Here is an 18,090-nt window from a genome sequence, read left to right as displayed (position 1 = left end):
CAGTCTTACATTGTTTCCATGTTGTACATTGATCCAAAATGAGTGTGATGAGAGAGAAATCATATCCTTAAGAAACAAAAAGTATAAGAGATAACAAGATCAGACAATAAGATATCAGTTTTTTCCTAAATTAAAGGGAATAGTTCTTGAACTTTGTTCAAACTCCATGGTTCTTTTTCTGGATACAGATGGTATTTTCCATCGCATTCCATTTCCATTGCCCAAAATTGTTCCTGATTGTTGCACTGATGGAATGAGCAAGTCCATCAAGGTTGAGCATCATCCCCATGTATTACATTAAATTTTCAAAATTTTGCACAAACAAAATCAATACAGTCAAGAGTAGAAGAAAGTACAAAGTTGGGGGGCAGGGGAAGTTTTATAAATTTCTTTTATAAAGTTCTCATTTCTAAAATATATAGAGAACTGAGTCAAATTTGTAAGACTAGGAGTCATTTCCCAATTGGTCCCAATGGTCAAAGGTTATGAACAGGTAGTTTTCAGGTGAAGAAATTAAAGCTATCCATAGTCATATGAAAAAATACTCTAAATCAATGATTTAGAAAAATGCAAATCAAAATAATTCTGAAGTATGTCTTCATACCTATCAAATTGACTAATATGGCAAGAAAAGGAAAAATGACAAATGTTTGAGGGCATGTGGGAAAACTGTGAAACTAATGTACTGCTAGTGGAAGATTCAACCATTCTGAACCTCCTCACTCCAGGGCCAGTGTGCTATCCACCATGCCACCTAACTACCCTGAATCCAACCACTCTGGAGAGCAAAAAAGACTATTAAACAAGGGGCCGCTAGGCGGTGCAGTGGATAGAACACTGGCCCTGGAGTCAGGAGTACCTGAGTTCAAATCCGGCCTCAGACACTTAAATTACCTAGCTGTGTGACCTTGGGCAAGTCACTTAACCCCACTGCCTTACCAAAAAAAAACCCTTTAAAAAAAGACTATTAAACCACATATACCCTTTGACTCAGCAGTACCACTAGTAAGTCTGTATTCCAAGAGATCAAAGAAAAGGGAAAAAAGATTACTTTGCATGATAATATATAGCAGTTCTTTTTGAGGTAGAAAAGAATTGGAAACAGAGGTGATGCCCATCAGCTGGGAATAGCTAAAGAAGTTGTGGTATATGATTATGATGGAATACTATTGTACCAAAAGAAATGATGAGCTTTCAGGAAAACCTGGGAAGATCTTCATGAACTAATTCAGAGAAAAATGAACAGAACTAGAACACCATTCACCAAAACAGCAATGTTGTACAAAGGTCAGCTGTAAATGATTTAGCTATTCTCAGCAACACAATGATCCCAAACAGTTCTGAAGTACTTATGATAAAAATGCTATCTACTTGCAGAGAAAGAACTGATGAAGTAAGTTTAAATCCAGATTGAAGCATACATTTTTTTAATTTTACTTTTCCTTGTTTTTTTGGGGGGGAGAGTTCTGCATTTTCCTTTGCAACATGACTTCAAATTATGTTTTGCATGACTACACAATCTACATCTAATTGTTCACTATCTCAGGGAAGGGGAATGAGAGGAAGGGAGAGAACTAGGAACTCAAAATTTTAAAAATGAAAGTTAAAATTGTTTTTAACATGTAATTTGAAAATCTATGAAAATTTTCACATTAAAATAACTGCTTTAACTAATTTCTTTCTCTTTTTCACAATTGTGGTGGTTCATTTCCATGGGTGTTTTGAAATGAGGTAGGTAATCCTTAGAAATTTGAAGGGTTAAATCTATAGTACTTTTTTTCAATTTGGGGGATTCTTATTTTTTTAAAAAAAATTTCCTCTTGGTTTTTATTAGTTAGATATTTATGATCATCATTTTTGAATTTTATTTTGTATCCTAATAATTTGGGAAAGGGCAACTAGGTGGCACACTGGCTAGAGTGCCAGACCTGGAATCAGGAAGACATCTGAATTCAGATCTTGGCCTCAGACAGCTAGCTGGTGTTCTTGGGTAAAGTCACTTAATTCTGTTTGCCTCAGTTTCCTTATATGTCAAATGAACTAGAAAGGAAAATGGTAAATCACTCCAGTATTCACCAACAAAAACCCAAATTAGTTCATAAAGAGTCAGACATGACTGAAAACTTACTGAACAGCAAAGTTTTGGAAAGTTAGAGCTATAACTATCAGTTCTGGCACCCAGAACAAGCATTATAAAACATAACCCAGGAAAAGCAATGTGAAAGTCAACTTCAACCCACATTTTAAAATTAATTCAATCCTATTTACATGGGGGAGAAGAGTGTGTGGAATAAGGGAAGACCCTAGGACATCATTCTTTTATTGAGGAGAAGTATTAATATACTAAAAGTTCACTGCTGCTGAAATATTGTATAAGGTAAGAGCCAGGAAGGAGATAAATTAACCTGGGTTGGCTACTGGGAAGAATTTTTCCATTAAGTAGCTTCCCTATTTAACTAATTATTCTTGCTAACTTGGTGCTAAACCTGGCTATCTCTGCTAAAAGAGTACAAGTGCTTAGAGTCAATCAATAAATATTTATCAAGCTCCTCCAATGTATCCAAGCACTGTCTAAAGTGATGAGGATTTTAAAAAAAAGGCACAAGATAGTTTCTGACAGCAAAGACCTCATAGTCTGAAAAGGGAAGCTCAAATGGGGTGGGCATGATGAAGTCCTTCAACTGGGTGAGAAATGATCTGAGGAGTTGAAAGTTTCAGAGATTTATTTCTTCTTGGAGAAAGTTGAGTTTCTGGAGATCAGGAAGTCTAGAAAAGTGTCCAAGTAGGAAATGAATAAGTGAAATCCCTGGGTGCCCTCCTCAAACTGAGGATCTGGGAGGAGATTCCAGATGTCCTTTCCACAGTGAGAATAAGTGTTGTCAGTATTGTCTAAATTGTTATGTTTATAGGCAAAACTCCAACCCATTTACCTGAGTTATGGCACTGGTTAAAACTATTAATTATGCTGATTATTTTATTATTGATTCTCTAGTCATTTTTCTTTTTTCCTTAACTTTTAGAATCTGATTGGTGTGAGATGGCATATCAGAGTTGTTTTGATTTGCATTTTTCTAATTATTGGTGATTTAGAACATTGTTATATGATTTGTTAGCTTATAATTGTTTGAATTTTTAAAGATTCAATTTGATTTTATTTTCAGATCTATATTTTTCCATCCACCCACCAACCCCCCTCCCAAAAAACCTTTAAAAACATATATAGTCAAGAAAAACAAATCATATATATATATATATATATATATATGTTTGAATCTGCACTTTGAGTCCATCATTTCTGTGTGGAGGTGGATGCTATGTTTCATCTTGAGTGCTCTAAAATTACCATTAGTTATTATGTTGTCCAAAGTTCCTAAATTTTTCCAAGTTATTTGCCTCAACAGTATTATTGTTTCTGTATAAATTGTTCTTCTAGTTCTGCTCACTTCATTTTACCTCAGTTCATACAAGTTTTCCCAGAATTCTCTGAAACCACCTCCTTCATCGTTTCTTGCATTACAGTAATATTCCATCACATTCATATCCAGCCATTTCCAACTGATGGACAACCACCTCGTTTCCTTTTTTTTTTTTCATCTTGAAATGAACTGCTACAAGTATTTTTATACATAGGAGGATTTTTCCTTTTTGATATTTTTGGAGTATAGATGCAGTTATATTATTGCTGGGTCAAGGGATATTTATAGTTTAATAGCTTTTTAGAAATCATTTCAGATTGCTTTCTAGAATGGCTGAACCAGTTCACAGTTCCACAGTGCCTATTCCCCATAGCCCTCCAACATTTGTTATTTTTTCCCCTCAACTTTTTAGAATCTGATGGGTGTGGGGTAGTACATCAGAGTTGTTTTGATTTGCATTTTTCTAATTATAGGTGATGTAGAACATTTGTCATATGATTTGATAGCTTGTATTTCTTTCCTTGAAAACTGTCTATTCATATCTTTGATGATTCATCAATTGGGAAATGATTCTTATTTTTATAAATTTAAATCCATTTCCTATATATATCTTAGAAATGAGATCTTTATTAGAGAAACTTGTTGAAAAGATTTTCCAATAATTTCCTTCTTTTCTTTTACTTTTAGCTTATATTACTTTTGCTTTTATAAAATTTTATGTAATCGAAATTGTTCATCTTACCTGTTAAAAGTCACTCCTCCACCACATCTATTATTCTCTCTTTTGTTTGTTCTCTAGAGTTTTCCAGGTAAATGATCATAGAATGAAAATGAGATAATTTTGATTCTTTTTACAATGCTTTAATTACTTTTTTTAACCTTATTGCTTTAGGTAGCATATCTAATTCTATATAAAATAATAATAAAGGTAGAAGAAATGCTTCTTCTCTAATCTAATTGAGACAGCTTCCTTATTTCTCCAAATAATACTAGGTCTTGCTTTTAAATAAAATATTTGATCATATTAATGAAATGTTTTCCCATTCTATTCCTATTCTATTTAATGCAATATTTTAGTGTATTTATACATGTCTTTTCTTCCGAATCTATTGATATAAATATGTGCTTTAATATTAACATGATTAATTGTGCTGTTTTTCTGTTTAATCATCCTTAAATAGAAGTCTGAATTGCTCACATGAATAATTTTCAACAATATTGATATATATATTTCTCTTTCTCTTATTTTTTTCCTCATATAGGTGTCAGGAACATATTTATTTAATAAAAAGTTTTTTTCTTTTATTTATAATGTTCAATTTCTCTTTTGGATATTAGGTTGCTTTTATATTTTATTATATATATATATATATTTCTTATTTATTAACTTGGGCATGCCCAATTTAAATTATATATAAATGCAATTTATGATATTTTCTATTTCTTCCATTCTTTTGTGATTTCATTAGTCTCAATTTTTATTTTGAAATTTTGGTTTTCTCCTCTCTTTGTTTTCATTAATTTGGCATCATGGCATCATTAATTGATTTTATTATTCTCAAAACCAGATGTTTCATTATTTTTTAATCTTTCTTTTTTCTGACAAGGCAATTAGGTTTAAGCAGTTTGCCCAGGGTCACACAGCTAGTAAGTGTCAAGTATCTGAGACAGGATTTGAACTCAGGTTCATGAGGAAGGACTGTTGCTCTATTCATTGCACCACCTTACTACTCCCCAAACAGTTGTTTTAGCTTTTAATAATATAATAAATTTCATCCCAGGGCCTTATTTTAATCTGATATGTGTCTTTATGGCTTTAGTTTCTTATATGCAGCAAATTTGAGGGGTTCTGTTTTCTAATCCACTCTAATATTTTAGTTCATTAAAAATAACTTGTACCAAGCTTTTAATTACAAACCATATGAAAGTTTAGTACTGCAAAATAATTTCTTTTACTAATTACATCACCATCTCCTTTCCCCATTTCCCAACCTGGTCCACACTATGGGACTATATGCAAGACTAACTAATAAAAGAGAATTTCTTTAATTTTTCCCTCTTGAAGTAGACATTGAATCTATAGACCACTTTTGGCATGATGCCAATGTGGTTAGCACATTCACAAACAGTCATCATCCAGTTGCCATTATTGGTAGGAAGTTTAATCCAAGTTAACATCAAACCAAAGGTCACAGGTGGTCAACAGATGGATACAACCAGTGGGAACAATAAATAAATAAATAATCTGTCCTTTCTCATAATGTGTGACTGTTGTGTAAATTCATTAATTTTCAAAGTTATAATTGTTAAGCTTGAGTTTATCTTAATCAAATTCTATAATTTAATTCTGCTTTTGCTCTACATTAGATCCCTACAGTTTATTTTGCTTATACTCATCTGGTCCTAATCTCCTCTCACTGACCCTCCTCCAACTGCCAATGTAAGTGTAGATTCCTTTATTTTACTTTGATTGTTATTCTCTTTTTAAAACATATGCTTCCCTTGTATGGATAAGAGATAGTATGATTCAAGAATCCATCACCCCAATCCCCTTCTATTATTACATTTGAGATATGTGCAATACCCTATTCCAAGAAATATTTAATCCTTCCCCTTCATCTTTTGCCCTCTAACTTTTCTCTCCCTCTCATGTAGTTTGAATGACCTCCATCAATAACAACCAATTTCAAAAATTATAAATCTAATTATTTCTCATTTCTTCTCTTTTCCCCTCCCTAAATCATAATTGTAACAAATGATTGTACTGATGGTTTTATCCATAAATGCTTTCTTTATTTTTTCTGTGTTCTTTAGATAAAGCAAAACTGCTAAAAGATATTATCTGTGTCTTTGCACATGTAAACAATGGTTTATGTTATTTTTTCCAGAGTATTTAGACAAGACAGAGGCAGAGAGGCAAAGTAAGTAGATAAATATCTTTGGAGTCCAAAAGATCTTATGTTCACTTGCTGTCTTCAACACATCCTAGCTATGTGAACAGAGATAAGTAATTTAACCTTTCAGTGTCTGGCAGCTCTCTACGGTTATACAAATGAGTTGTTGATCTGCATTAGCGAAGAGAGTTTCCATAGTAGGAGTTTCCCATACTAATAAAATCATAGACAAAAAAAAAGATCAAACAGAAAAACAACAACAAAAGAATCCTCTACTTTCTTGACTTTGAGTTTATTTTGTTTGTTGAGTTTACATATCAAGCTCTCCTCTCATCTCTGGTTTATTCAACTATGAATGATTAAATTTCTTCCCTTCTGCTGAAAATTCATCATAAAGACAATCACCTCCATATAATATTTTTAATAATCACTAATTAATTTCCTTTGCTTTTTAGAGTGCAATATTTTGACATTTATTTATTTATTTATCAATTCATTTTATTCTTCATGGATGATACTTAGTTTTGTGGGATTATCACTGTTTTTCCTTGATATGTGAAAAACTTCATCTTATCTAATTGAGAGAATTTTTCTTTAATGGTGTGGCTCCAGCCTGCAGAAATCTAAGGTCAATTGCATAAAGAGTTATATATTATCTCCTTGGACTGTTCTTAAAGACCTCCACAATAAGAATTCAGTGCTGCCCTCTTAACAGACACTGTATTAAGTGATGAAGATAGAGGCAAGGAGAAAACATTTTAATGGTGGAGATAACCCATAAACAACTAAATACATACAAGATATATATGACAAATTGAAGGCAATCTCAGAAGAAAGACACTATCATTGAAGGTAGGATTTGAACTGAGATTTGAAGAAAGTCATGGAAACCAGGACTTAGACATAAGAAGGGAGAGTATTCTAGGTGTGGGGAAAAGTCAATGAAAAGGAGTATGGAGATTCAGTGTTTTGTATAAGGAAGATCAAGAAGGTCAAATCTCTGGATCATAGAGTATATGGATGGCAGCAGAGAAGATATGCTAGTTATGTGCTAAGAGCAGTTTAACTGATGGACCACCCATGTGCTTCATTATTATCTATATAATTTCAAGACAACTACAAGACTCTCAGCAAGTTGGGAGGGCTCCCTGTAAATAATTTACAGGAGAATATGGACAAGAACCACATAGGGTAGACATAAGATGGATTTTCCTCTGTATCTTTGAAGAGTCCCCACATGGATAGGATCACATATTTATTAAAATATATTTAAAAAATACATTCTTGTTAGTAACTTTTTACATCACCTTATTTTCCCCTCTAGCCCTTTTGGGCCCCTGAGCCATTCCTTATAACAAAGCTTTTTTTTTTTTTTTTTTTTTTTTTTTAAAGAGGAATAAGAGGGGCAGCTAGGTGACACAGTGGATAGAGCACTGGCCCTGGAGTCAGGAGGACTTGGGTTCAAATCCAACTAAATAGTTCATTCACCTGTGTGTCCTTGGATAAATCCCTTAACGGGGTGTGAAGGATTAAAAGAAAAAAGTTATCAAAACAAATCAACTCATTGAAAAATTTTGTTATTTGTGATCTTGTTATATCTGCAAAGGAGCAGGGGAAAATGTCTTCTTTGGAGGGGGAGGAGTAGAACTTGGTCATTATAATTTCACAGCATTCAGTTGCAATTGTTATGGTTGTTCTATTATAGTTACTGTATGTACTATTTTCCTGGTTCTGCTTTTTTCATTTTGTATTTCCATGCTTCTCTATATTTTAGCATGTTTGTTATTTCTTACATCACAGTAATATTCCATTACATTAAGCCCTTTCTCAATTAATGAGGATCTACTTTGTTTCCAGTCCTTTACTACCAGAAGAAAAAAAAATGCTGCTATCAATATTTTGGTGTACAAGAAGCCTTTCTTTTTCAATGATATTCCTGGGGTATATGTTGAACAGTGGATTCTGTGTTGAAGAATATGAACATTTTAGTTCGTATAAAGCAACATTTAGTTGCTTTCTTTGCATAATTCCAAATTACTTTCCAGCAACAGCACTAATCCACAGCTCCATCAACAATATATTAGTGTACATGGCTTGCCACAACCCCTCCAATACGGATTATTCTTATCTTTTGTCATCTTTGTCATTGCTTTGGATAGAAAATGAAACCTTTGGATTATTTTGATTTGCATTTCTTTAGTTATTCAGGGTATTTCTCATTAGGCTATGATTCATTTACAATTCTTCCTCTGAGAACTACTTAATCAACAGGCATTGGAATCTACAATTGGGATCAACAAGAACTGGAATAACAATTAGAATCAATCAACAAGCATTTCTTAAGCACAGAAACCTCTCTGGTCCTTTGCTAGGGAATCCCTCAGCAAATTCCATCCTGCAAAGAACTCCTCCATCATAGAGCCAAACACCTTTGACAAATGTTCTCTTTACAGTTTTAGGCTTTGTTGATGTCTTTGATTAGAGAGACAATGAACACCATTTCTATTATATTTTAAAGGAATCTTGAATAATTTTGATGCAAGGATAGGAGAGATACTGTTGGAATAAACCCTTGAAGGTGGCATTTTGTTTCACCAGATTAAATCTTTTAAATATATAAATCACCAAATAATAAGCACAGAGGGAAATGGTATTTTAACATATTTCAGCAAATTTTATGATGGCAAATTTGTGATGATTCTACTGTAGACTATCTCTAGCAAACTGCTGCCTGTTCCCTACTAATATCTTCATCAAGTATGCTCTCAGTGTAGTATAGATGATTCCCATAAAAAATTTATGTAGATAGGAAAATAGGCGTAAAAGGTCAGTAGTGAATCCAAATGAACTACTCCCTCTGCTCTCAGATCTTTTATTTAACTGCAAATTTTCCTATTTTCTATGGGGTTAGACACAGGCAGGTAATGCTCATTTAAAAACCCTCTAACCTTCATTTTTGTCAACATTAATTCTCAAAACCTTCATTATTTATTTCTTGAAAACCCTGTTTATTAAAACCCTAAATCTGACCAATTCAAAACTTGAATATTACAGTGACAGGTTTCTCCAAAATACACATTGCCAAAAGTATTTTTTTTATCATACTTTCAGTGATAAATAATAATTCCTTAGGCAGAGAAATGGACAGAAATTAGTGGTGGCAGGATCAGTTTATTGTTTAGGGCTCTTCTAAGACCCTCAATTTCTCCACCTAGGAAACATTATTTAGTTGCTTTGAGCTTTGAGATTTTCAGTTCAATTCTGTTTTATTCATCAGAATTACTTGTATAATTATTATTATTTATGATCTGTTTTATTAATTGGAATACAGAAGTACTGAAAACAGGGACTTCTAGATTTGAAAGAATCATCAGCTATCCTGTATTTCAGATATCTCAAATCAGAGTAAAGAAGAGGTCAATTTATCTGAAGATAATCTTTGATTACATTTCAGCAGGCTATTGCAGCCATGAGTATAATTATTTATGGGATGATTGTGGATGAGTATTATAGCTGAAATAATGTATTTTTCAAGTATTAATACATGCAAAGTATCTTGTGATTTGAAATCAGGAAATTCTTTTGTCCAGTGGCTCAGACTGTGATTTAGAGAAGCCTTGAGAAGTTTCCTGAGGTACGTAGATTTTAAATGTTTTGCCCACACAGCTCACATAGCTAATAAATGGCAGAGAAGATATTTGAACCCAGGGTTTTCTGACTATTAATTATCCCCTTCAATAGACTGCTTCCAGTAATTGTTTACTGAAAGAAATTCTTGAGACTTTCCTTACCTGCCAGATTGAACTGTGCTAATGATTATTCTCTGAAAGAATTTCAGTTTATAATAAACAAAAGACAATTACACTTTTGCTTTGGAACTGCAAAAAGCTCAAAGACAGGGCACATGTACAGAGAAGTGGACTGAAAAACCTTGAGTTTGTTTGACATCATTATTATAGCACCATCCTGAACCTGCTTGGGAACATTTATCAGAGCTGTTACCACTCCTGATTTTATGAAGCACAAATATTTCCATTGTCCCACCATTAGTTAGATGAGACCACAACTCAATCTAAATATTCTAAAAAAAAACAAAGGACTAGGAACACTCTTGATTCCTGATTTTTCCATAATATATAAAAGCAGGTTAAACACATTTTGGTTTACAAATGCTGGCAAAATAATTGCTAAATCATGTCAAGAACAGGAGTTTTATCTTTGCCTGGACTCAAGTGACACAAGGTTCTTAAATATGCCCATAGCCTTCATACCTCTGGACTATTTAGGAAAGATAACAACTTTGAGTATTGAATTAGGAGTATTCATGGTGGAAGATAATCCATCTATCATCAATGTTGGCTCAATCAGCAAAAACTGAGAGAGCTCTTGCTAATTACTAGAACCTGGGATATTTCAAAGCATCAAAGACCGGTCAAGTCCCAGACTGGTCCCAAGTCCCATGATCCAGGTCAGGGCTGTCCAACCTTATTTTTAAAAGATTTTATTGAAACAATAGACAACATATTTTGATTTGCCATATTAGTGAGAGCTCTGTGATAGCTTGGTTTCATTTACTGATTCAGTAAACCCACAGGAAGTCATATAAAGTCACACTGCTAGCGCATGTGGCCCATGGCCACATTTTGGACAGCTCTGATCTAGGTAACTGAGATTAGGGGGCTCCCAGGAATTCATATCTGGAGATATGATATCTAGAGCGATGGCAATGCCTTATCTTCTGTGTGATTCTGGGCAAATTCCAGCCTCAGTTTCTTCATTTATAAAATAAAGTTAACAACAGGGAAGGGGAAAAAGTATTTATTACATGTCTACCATGTGCTAGACACTGGGTTAAGTACTTTACAAATATTATTGCATTTGATTTTTTTTAAGGTTTTTGCCAGGCAGATGGGGTTAAAGTGGCTCGCCCAAGGCCACACAGCTAGGTAATTATTAAGTGTCTGAGGTCGGATTTGAACTCAGGTACTCCTGACTCTAGGGCCAGTGCTCTATCCACTGCACCACCTAGCCGCCCCTATTACATTTGATATTCATGAAAACCTTGGGAGGTAGGTGCTATTATTAGCTTCATTTTGCTGATGAGGAAATTGAGGCATATAGAGATTAAGTGACTTGTCCAAGGTCACACAGCTATTAAGTGTTTGAGGCTAGATTTTAAACTCCAATTGTCCTGACTCTAGGCCAAACTCCCTAATCCTCATCATGATTCCACGATGCCTCTATTTTGTCTACTTCTCTACCACTTAACTTATAAGAAATCTGGCTAGCTATTAATCCCAGCTCACTCACTCAATTGACTGCTCTATCTCCTCAGCAGCTGTTTTTCCATCTCAGGCTGACTTCTGAGGCTTGCTTGCTTGGTGGTAAGTCTCCAGCTAATATTACCTTTTCTTAAGGATCCACAATCAATCTTCCCTTGTTAGAATACACATTCCTCTTTGAAGTGGTCTAGTCATTTTGGAAAGTAATATGGAGCCATGTCTAAAAAAATTATTAGACTTTGACTACTGCAGAAGGAAATGGCAAACCACTCCAGTATCTTTGCCAAGAAAATCTCAAAAGAGGTTACAAAGAGTCAAATACAACTGTAAACAAATAAACAACAAAAACTATTTGACCAGGAGATATTTCTACTAGATCCATAGGTCAAAGAGATCGAAGAAAGAGGGGGGAAAAACCCCTATGTGCAAAAATATTTATAACAGCTCTTATGGTGACAAAAAAAGGAAACTAAAGGAGTGCCCATCAATTGAAAAATGATTGATCAAGTTATGGCATATAAATATGATGGAATATTATTACACTATAAGAAATGAAGAAGGGAATACTTTATGAAAAGTAAGTGGAATAGAACTAGGAGAATAGTTTCTACAACAACAACAAAATTGAAAAAATAAATGATTTGAAACCCTTATCAACAGAAGAATTAACCACATCTCCAGAGAACTCCAGTTGCTGTGCACCTCCCAATAGACAGATGATGGACTTAGAGTGCAAATTAAAATATGTATTTGGAGGAATTGGAGAGTTATTATTGTAATTTATTTTGTTTGATTACGTGTGTTTGCAATGGGTTTGTTTTTTCTTGCTTTCTCAGTGATTGGAGGAAGGTAAAGAATTTGAGGCTAAAAAGAAAATTTAATTTTTTAAAATGGTAATCGCCTTAAGAAAAGGGATGATCTGGGGTGGCTAAGGTGGCACAGTGGATAGAGCACTGGCCCTGGAGTCAGGAGGACCTGAGTTCAAATCTTGTCTCAGACACTTCATAATTACCTAGCTGTGTGACCTTGGGCAAGCCACTAACCCCAATTTCCTTGCAAAAACCTAAAAAAAGGGGGGGGGATGATCCTGTTTTCTAAGATTTACAATCCTATACCTTAGCACTGTACCTAGTACTTAGCAAACACCTAATAAATATTCTATCTGTTTATCTTCAATTAGAAAGGATAGGAGTAGGGGAGTATATTATCTGTGTGTTTAACAAGACCATTTCATTTTGTCATCTGTTTGGACTGAAAAGTTACAGCACATGAAGAACTTTGAACTTCTAGATCCTCAAGACACAGTTTCTTCCATTCAGAATTCAGGAATGGTAGTGTCTGGTAGGGTGTTGGCTAGATTTTTGTGAGTTCAGTATTAACCTCATTATGAATTGCTCAAACCATTGAGCACAGAATGTGAATAGTCATAGGGCTGAGAAATCAAGACAAGGAGAAAGGAAGGAGAGAACAAGAATCAATGGGGGATGAGGAAAGGAAATTCAAAAGAAAAAAGTCTGAATTATAAGCTATGCTATTCAGAATCAGATGTTAATTTGTGTTGACAAAATACTCTGCTCTCATAGAATCACTAATTTCCCTTGTTATCAGAGGCATCTATGATATGGAGGACCCAGTAATTCCCTAGGCATATAATACAATTTTTTTTTGTCAGAGTTCCCCTAAAAAACTTTGAACCTAGGAAACCCAAGGGAAATAATCTTTGGGGTTTCCCCCAGAAGCAATCACATGACCAATGATTCCCTTTCACTATTTCCAAAGTCATGTATTCTATTTAACCCCCAGTGCCTCCTCTTAGGGACATGGTCCTATTGTCCCTATAACTCGCTCTAATGCTATTATAACGTTCTTTTTAAAAATTCTTGGAGGGTTGGCTAGGTGATACAGTGGATAGAGCACCAGCCCTGGAGTCAGGAGTACCTGAGTTCAAATCCAGCCTTAGACACGTAATAATTACCTAGCTGTGTGGCCTTGGGCAAGACACTTAACCCCATTGCCTTACAAAAACCTAAAAAAGTAAAAAATAAAAAATGCTGGGGATGTCCTTTCCCAAAGGATCATTCCTTAGCTTCAGGAGGCAGCACGCTATTCTAATTCTTTCCGTTTCCACAACCATGAGGCACTGGGTGATAAATTAAACACACAAAAATTTCCACTAGGACTTTTATTAAAAGGGAAATAGACAGATTATTTACCTGTTTCCTTTCTAACTGGAATAACACAAAATCATTTAAGATCGATAGACATCTACTAAAGGGAAGGAAATACCTTATTTCTTTTTTTTTTTTTTTTGCCCCAAATGTTTTTTAACACATAAAATCTAAGAAGTAAGGCATATGAACAGCCTGTGAAATTTGCTAGGGTCCTCTGGGACTCATTTACCTCACTCTACTAAGCCAACAACATCTTTACAATTTAAAATCAGGGTAAGGTATGCTCCTCAGGGTGAATTGGACCCCAGCCCAGGATTTAACTATTCATGGCTCTAATTAAGATCTGTTATGTGCTGTTATTAGAGTCTCAGCTTGCATTTTTAGCAGCTTAAAGGTCAGAGGGTCTGATCAATGCCTGATAAAGGAAATTTGATAAAATGTCACATGCAGGAAAAGTCTGGAGCTTATTCTGAAACCCCAGCCCCTTTAAAATTGTCCATGGGGAATAGCAATAACAGACATCCACTACTATATCATAAATTTGCAATTTGCTCAGTGACTTGACACCTTTAATCTTTTCCCCCTTTCTCTCTCCCACTCCATTCTTCCCCCCTACCCAACTTAATCTTTTCCTACCTCTCAGCTGCTACAGAGGGAAGGAGTTAAGAGAGAAGAAATGCATGACAGCACAAATATTTCTGTCTTTCAACCTGAGACTCAAAACAATCTTTTCCTTGTTCACAATTTTCTCTTGTACTAAACATGGTTCACTGAACTCCTGGTTGTACTCTATGGCATTTGAAGTTTCAGGTAATTTTCCCTTAAAGAAAACCACACATTCCTCTTTATCAGTTCCTTTTCTCCAATACCTGAATCTATATATTACTTGTAAGGCATATTTTTGTTTGGTTAACTAAACTCCTACAAACCAGGAACAGGATTCATGAATTAGGACAATTAATTGGTGAAAAGTTTTTTCCCCTCACAGTAAAATTACTTTCTCTCTTCCTTGAAACACACACACACACACACACACACACACACACACACACACACAGACATCTCTATATATACACATACACATACATATACACATTAATATGCATATGCATATATATATAAGATATATAACCTTTGATCATTCTACTATAATTTCATTCCTCTCCTCCTCTTTTTTGTTTCATGCATTTTATATATTGTAAAAAAAAAATAACAAAAACATTTGGGGGACTATTTTTGATTCAAAGAAAATGACATCTAATTAATATCCAACATATATTCAAGAACATGCAAAAATTCCTGCCATCTGTTATTCTGCTCTGAGATGTCAGTTTTCCTCTTGCTCTTTCATCTTTTCTACCATCTTGGTTGCCTACATATTATTTTCTTTTTCTATCTTAATTTTTTCAAGCACCAATAAATTTCACAGTATTCATAATATTAGGAAAAAGGCTATGTGATTTAATAAAAAGAAACAAACTTCAAAAGAAAGGTTTATTACTTGTCTTAACATTGATAAAATATTTGGAACTTAAATGGTTAACCCTAAAATGATAACAGATGCTGCTTTTCTCTTGCTAGATCTTTGTTTCTGCATAAGAAAGAGACACAGAAAGACAAAGACAGGATGCTGGAATAGTAAAGAGATTAAGAGGGGGAAAAGAGAAGAATAGATGAGAGGAAGGAAGGAATAAATGCAAAAATTTTAGATACAATAAAAGATGAATAAAAATTTGAAGGTGATGGTGTACATTTTTAGTAGTAGAATAAGGGAAGTCTATAATGAAAAACAAGAATATCTTCATTAAATTAATCATACTGATTTAAATACCAGGGAGGGACTCGTGGGTGTGTCTGTGTTTGTGTGTGTGTATGTGTGTGTGTGTGTGTGTGTGTGTGTGTGTGTGTGTGTGGTGTAACTGCTTAAAGAAAGCCATCAGAGACCTAGGTTTTTGTCTGTTTACAAGACAAAGAAGAAACATTCTAGGAATTTAGAAATCTAAAATACATAGCTTGATTACATATAAGAAATGTGTATGCATACATACATACATGTCAATATGTATATACATACATATCTCAAATATCTTTTGGTGTGGAATTCAGATCCTATCTTTACAGCTCCCCAGAGACAATTAAATCCCATCTCCTTCTGCTCTTAGTTCTGAACCTATCCATAATTGTCCATCAACAGTAGCTGTCCATAAATATCTATTGATGAATCAGCTTTATCAGTTGTCACTCCAATGGCCAGGGCAATATGTATTCTTTTCATTTCATTTCTTTTTTTTTCTTTTTATGTTTTTTTCAAGGCAATGAAGTTGTGACTTGCCCAAGGTCACACAGCTAGGTAATTATTATTAAGTATCTTAGGCCAGATTTGAATTCAAGTACTCCTGACTCCAGGGCTGGTGCTATATCCACTGCATCACCTAAGCCTCCCTGCAATATGTATTTTTTTTTTTTTTAGGTTTTTTTCCCCAAGGCAAACAGGGTTAAGTGGCTTGCCCAAGGCCACACAGCTAGGTAATTATTAAGTGTCTGAGACCAGATTTGAACCCAGGTACTCCTGACTCCAGGGCCGGTGCTTTATTCACTACGCCACCTAGCCACCCCGCAATATATATTCTTGATCCACTTGATTTTTCTTTTTTTAATTATTTTTTTCCACTAAATAGTATTTTTTCAATTACATGTAGAAATAATTTTCAATATTCATTTTTGTAAGATTTTGAATTCCAATTTTTTCCCTCTCTCCTTCCCAGGACAGAAATTAATATGATGTAGATATAGTTTATTCATGTACAGCCATGTTAAACATATTTCCTCATTAGTCATGTTTTTTTAAATTTTTTTTATTAGGGGTTTTTTTTTAGTTTAGTTTTTTTTTTTTTTACAAGGCAATGGGATTAAGTGGTTTGCCCAAGGCCACACGGCTAGGTAATCATTAAGTGTCTGAGGTCGGATTTGAATTCAGGTACTCCTGACTCCAGGGCCAGTGCTCTATCCGCTGCGCCACCTAGCTGCTCCCATTAGTCATCTTTTAAAGAAGAATCAGAACAAAAGGAAAAATAACCACAAGAAAGAAAAAAGAATATGCTTCAAACTATACTCAGACTCCATATTTCTTTCTCTGGAATTGGGATCATTTTCCATCATGAGTTTTTTGGAATTGTCTTGGATCCTTTTATTGCTGAGAAGCATTAAGTCAACTAAGATCAATTAAGATAGTTGATGATCACATAACGTTGCTGTTACTGCATACAGTATTCTTAGTACCAGTTCATGTATTTCCAAGGGTTTTTTGGAAATCTGCCTGCTCAACATTTCTTATAATGCAATAGAATTCCATTATATTCATATATCACAACTTGTTCAGCCATTCTCCACAGACGGACAGCCCCTCAATTTCCAATTTTTTGCCACTATAAAAATAGCTACTGTAAAAATTATGTATAAATGAGTCACTTTCCCATTTTATGATCTTTTTAGGATAGAGACCTAGTAGGGGTATGGCTGGGTGACAGAATATGCAGTTTTATAGGTCTTTGAGTCTAGTTTCAAATTGTTCTCTTGAATGACTGGATCAATTCACAATTTCCCCCAATAATGCATTATTGTTTAAATTTTCCCACAGCTTCTCTAATAGTTATCATTTCCCTTTTCTGTCATGATAGGTGAGGTGTACCTCAGGGTTATTTTAATTTATATTGCTCTAATTGCTCTATAATTGCTCTAATTTAGGGGTGGCTAGGTGGCACAGTGGATAAAGCACCGGCCCTGGAGTCAGGAGTACCTGGGTTCAAATCCGGTCTCAGGCACTTAGTGATTACCTAGCCGTGTGACCTTGGGCAAGTCACTTAACCCCGTTTGCCTTGCAAAAACCTTAAAAAAATAATGATTTAGAGTTTTTTCAATATGACTATAGAAAGCCTTGATTTCTCCATCTGGAAACTACCTTTGACCATTTACCAAATGGAGAATGACTTGTATTCTTATAAATTTGACTGCTTCCCTTTACATAGATCTGACAGGTAAACTAGTCCTTGATCTTCTAGTTTACTTATAGTACTATTTTTTTTAGTTTTTTTTTGGTAAGGCAAACGGGGTTAAGTGGCTTGCCCAAGGCCACACGGCTAGGTAATCATTAAGTGTCTGAGACCGGATTTGAACCCAGGTACTCCTGACTCCAGGGCCGGTGCTTTATCCACTACGCCACCTAGCCGCCCCTATAGTACTATTTTTTATGACTAAATCCTGTATCCATTTGGATATTATCTTGGTAAAGGGTATGAGGTGTTGGTCTAATCTAAGTTTCTTCCATACT

The sequence above is a fragment of the Macrotis lagotis genome, chromosome 4 (genome assembly GCF_037893015.1).
Source record: "Macrotis lagotis isolate mMagLag1 chromosome 4, bilby.v1.9.chrom.fasta, whole genome shotgun sequence".
Lineage (NCBI taxonomy): Eukaryota > Metazoa > Chordata > Mammalia > Peramelemorphia > Peramelidae > Macrotis > Macrotis lagotis.
This window is presented reverse-complemented; position numbering follows the sequence as displayed.